Genomic DNA, 5,000 nt, shown 5'->3' with positions numbered 1-5,000 from the left:
ATTTTAAGGAGAGTGAAATGGTTGTTACTCTCGTGCTTAAAAGGACAGGAACTGAGATCAAGAATCCGTGAGCGTTGATATCAACCGCGAATTATCCCGGAATTCAGAGCCCATCTCGGCCATCCACTTCTAACACACGCGCCATTTAGCGATAATTCTCCGGAGAAATGTAGCGAGGACGCACCGGACCGCGGTTTAAAATGCACACAAGGTGGGACTCGTTGAAAATGTGGTTACCCGGTTGGTGGCGAGGGAGTAAGGCAAGAGAGAACGAGGGGAAGAGAGAGAGGAAAAGAGGAAGAGGGGAAGAGTGAGAGAAAGAGAAAAGGAGGGGAACGCTGAGAGAAAGAGAGGAGGAGGGAGAAGGGACAGAGTAGATCCCTTTTCCAACCGGGGCGCCTCTCTACTCTCCCCCTCCGCGTCCAATCCCGGCCCGACGAGACGCAGGGGTCTTCGGGTGCCGTGAATAAGCAGAAAGCTTTGATTTGCAGGCAAGCGCTTTCCCTCGGTAGAGTCCCTGTTTCCCCTGTCATTTTCTGCAATCAGTGTTGACAGGGGAGGGGAAAGGGCAGATTCGGTGTTACTTTTCGTGACTGGGTGATGGTAGGGTAAAAGGAAAAAGTTGATTGGTTTGGGAATTGAGTGTATTCCCCAGATTTAGTGAAATTCAGCGCTGACCGTGACCAGCGGTGCAGGGTCAGTAGGAAAAAATCCATATCATCTTGGTGTGACGTAAGACGAGAAAGTAAGACTGTACTGATGCATCTTGCTTGTGTGTTGCCCCTCCAAGAGCTGTATGTTATCGTGAGTTTGTTACTGTATTAAAGATATAAAGGTTCGTAAGAGTGACTCAATTGTCTTAATATTCACGTTTTTCTCTGTTACATGATTCATTTACTTATTATATAACATCGCTTCACACTTCAGACATTTCAGTCCTGACCTTTCTGAATCCTTGAAAAATGCAGCTCAACTTTTATTGTTGCTTCAGTGAAGAAATCAATGTCGAGCGCATTGTAGCAACAGTGGTTAGAGGATGTCACGATGAGCTTGTAATCATTAGTCAACTTGCAATCATTAGTCAGCATCTGCAATGATGAATCGGAGGCGCCTGAAAAATGAATCGTTGTCTGCCTTTGTGTTTAAATATGCAAAGCGAAACGAAAAACGTAATCTTCTGGCAACTAGTCATACTACATAAAACTAACAGAAAAGAGTATTTACTTTAGAATATCTGATAATGTATTGAAAAAAGCGGAAGCGAGAGGAAAAGTAGGAGAGGCAGGAACAAGAGTATGGAGGAAAGGAGGAGGAGGAAAGAGAAGAGGAAGAAAGGAGGGATGGGAGGAAAAGGTGAAGGAAAAGGATAATATGGAGAGTAAAATAGAAGGGCAGAGGGGAGGAGAGGGAAACTGAGGAGAATCAGGAAAAAAAGGAAGATGAAAGAAAAAGAACAGAAGGAAAAGATGAAGAGGTTGTGGAGGAAATGAAGCGGAAAGAGAGAAAGTGGAGGCAAGATAAACTAAAAAAAATAAGAAATTAGAAAACAGAACCGAGAAAACCGGAAAGCAGGAAGCGAATGCAGGAGAATGAAGCACGAAACAGAAAAAAAAAGAGAAAAAGATAAAGAACACACAAAAATATATATCCTACCACGAGTATTAGAAAAAAAAATGATAAGTAACATACAAGACCACGCAAGTGACAACCACGACGCGTCCCATTCATGCAAGATATCAAAGGCGACCGACAGGCCCACGCGCACCTTCTAGGCTCAAGGACTAGCCCAACGCGACCACTACGAGTCTAGCACGTAAATCCTTTATTCATGTCGACGGCAGAGTGCATGTTGCCTAGACAACGGCCTCTGCCCACTGCTAGATAGTGGCGCTTGTGCCTGCGTCGCGCGGGGAGCCTTCCGCTGGCCCTCGATTTGCTTGCTTTTGCTTGGCTTGTGTCGTGGCTGGCTTTGTTTGTTTGTTTGCTTAGTCTCTTTGGGAGTGAGTGTTTACGTTGTTGCATTATTGTTAAGTACTGTTGTTGTTTGTTGTTGTTGTTGTTGTTATCATGATGATTATAAAAAGCATAATGATTACAATAGTAATAATGAAAATAATAACAGTTATACTGAAGCCACTTACTTCTACTTGTATTACTAAAACTATTAATAATAATGTTTATAGTATTAATAATGATAATCATAATAGTTCTAATAATAGCAGTGGCACTAGTATGTAGTGGTTGTAGCAGTAGAAGTAGTAATAGTAGTAGTAGTAGTAGTACTAATGACGATGCTAAAAATAACCACGATTATTATCAAGATCATTGCAACGTTAACAATGGCCATCATGATAATCAAATAAAACCCTAAACATTGCCAAAGCAGGCGAGGTCTAAATAAGCCTCTCCAGATATTGATTTTCCTGTTTCATGTTTATCCTCCCAGCTTAGTTGGCTTCCGTGCGTGCGTGTCTGCATCTGGAAGGCACATTCCATATACATGAAGAGAAAGACGCATTGCCTTCCGACCTTAACGCCACGCAGAAGAACACGAAAAACAGGCCAGGAAAGAGGAAGCGAGAGAAGGAGAAAGAGAATTCATCGGTGTATTTAACAAGTGTAGTCCCCGTCACGTGGTTTGGCCTCGCCGGATCGGGTATTGATTGCGGGCGCTGCAGCCGCCAGACTGCAGCTCGGGCCTCCTGCCGGCCGCCCTCCGCCCTGCCCTCCGCGGCCCTGCCCTCCTCGGCCCTTCCCTCCCCTGCCCTTCCCTCCCTTGCCCTTCCCTCCCCTGCCCTTCCCTCCCCTGCCCTTCCCTCCCTTGCCCTTCCCTCCCTTGCCCTTCCCTCCCCTGCCCTTCCCTCCCTTGCCCTTCCCTCCCTTGCCCTTCCCTCCCCTGCCCTTCCCTCCGCAGCCCTTCCCTCCCTTGCCCTTCCCTCCCTTGCCCTTCCCTCCCCTGCCCTTCCCTCCCTTGCCCTTCCCTCCCCTGCCCTTCCCTCCCTTGCCCTTCCCTCCCTTGCCCTTCCCTCCCCTGCCCTTCCCTCCGCAGCCCTTCCCTCCCTTGCCCTTCCCTCCCCTGCCCTTCCCTCCCCTGCCCTTCCCTCCCTTGCCCTTCCCTCCCTTGCCCTTCCCTCCCTTGCCCTTCCCTCCCTTGCCCTTCCCTCCCTTGCCCTTCGCTCCCCTGCCCTTCGCTCCCCTGCCCTTCCCTCCCTTGCCCTTCCCTCCCTTGCCCTTCGCTCCCCTGCCCTTTCCTCCCCTGCCCTTCCCTCCCCTGCCCTTCCCTCCCTTGCCCTTCCCTCCCTTGCCCTTCCCTCCCCTGCCCTTCCCTCCCCTGCCCTTCCCTCCCCTGCCCTTCCCTCCCTTGCCCTTCCCTCCCCTGCCCTTCCCTCCCCTGCCCTTCCCTCCCCTGCCCTTCCCTCCCCTGCCCTTCCCTCTCCTGCCCTTCCCTCCCCTGCCCTTCCCTCCCTTGCCCTTCCCTCCCTTGCCCTTCCCTCCCCTGCCCTTCCCTCCCCTGCCCTTCCCTCCCTTGCCCTTCCCTCCCCTGCCCTTCCCTTCCTTGCCCTTCCCTCCCCTGCCCTTCCCTCCCTTGCCCTTCCCTCCCCTGCCCTTCCCTCCCTTGCCCTTCCCTCCCCTGCCCTTCCCTCCCTTGCCCTTCCCTCTCCTGCCCTTCCCTCCCCTGCCCTTCCCTCCCTTGCCCTTCCCTCCCTTGCCCTTCCCTCCCTTTGCCCTTCCCTCCCCTGCCCTTCCCTCCCTTGCCCTTCCCTCCCCTGCCCTTCCCTCCCCTGCCCTTCCCTCCCCTGCCCTTCCCTCCCCTGACAATTGGCAATACTCCCCTGCTCTTTCCTCCCCTGCCCTTTCCTCCGCGGCCCTTCCCTCCCCTTCCCTTCCCTCCCCTGCCCTTCCCCCCCCTGCCCTTCCCTCCCCTGCCCTACCCTCCCTTGCCCTGCCCTTCCCTCCCCTGCCCTTCCCTCCCTTGCCCTTCCCTCCCTTGCCCTTCCCTCCCCTGCCCTTCCTCCCCTGCCCTTCCCTCCCCTGCCCTTCCCTCCCTTGCCCTTCCCTCCCTTGCTCTTCCCTCCCCTGCTCTTCCCTCCCTTGCCCTTCCCTCCCCTGCCCTTCCCTTCGCGGCCCTTCCCTCCCCTTCCCTTCCCTCCCCTGCCCTTCCCTCCCTTCCCCTTCCCTCCCCTGCCCTTCCCTCCGCGGCCCTTCCCTCCCCTTCCCTTCCCTCCCCTGCCCTTCCCTCCGCGGCCCTTCCCTCCCTTGCTCCTCCCTCCTCTGCCCTTCCCTCCCTTGCCCTTCCCTCCCCTGCCCTTCCCTCCCTTGCCCTTCCCTCTCCTGCCCTTCCCTCCCCTGCCCTTCCCTCCGCGGCCCTTCCCTCCCTTGCTCTTCCCTCCTCTGCCCTTCCCTCCCCTGCTCTTCCCTCCTCTGCCCTTCCCTCCCTGCCCTTCCCTCCGCGGCCCTTCCCTATGCCCTGTTATCATTATTCTTATTGTTGTTGTTGTTATTATTATCATCATTATTATCATTACCATTATTGTTATTATCATTATTATCAATATCATTATTATCATCACCATTTTTATCATTATCATCATTATTACTATATCTATATTACTATATCATATTTATCATCATAAATGTGACAATTGGCAATACTGATAGTACTGCAGTAGTAGTATTAATGATGCTTTGTTGTAGCTATTGCTATATATATATATATATATATATATATATATATATATATGTATATATGTATATATATGTATATATATATATTTATATATATATATATATATATATATATATATATATATATATATATGCATATATATGAATAGATAAAAAGATACATAGATATGTAAATAAATGGATATGTGTATATATATATAAATAAAATAAGTTATTCATTAATATTATCATCATCATTGTTGTTGCTATGAATATTGATAACATTATCATTATCAGCAGTGTAATGTTTTTTCATGATATTCGCATAAATATAC

This window comes from Penaeus chinensis, chromosome 18, assembly GCF_019202785.1.
Source record: "Penaeus chinensis breed Huanghai No. 1 chromosome 18, ASM1920278v2, whole genome shotgun sequence".
NCBI classification, from domain to species: domain Eukaryota; kingdom Metazoa; phylum Arthropoda; class Malacostraca; order Decapoda; family Penaeidae; genus Penaeus; species Penaeus chinensis.
The sequence above is the reverse complement of the archived record's forward strand: the minus strand, read 5'-3'. Positions refer to the sequence as shown.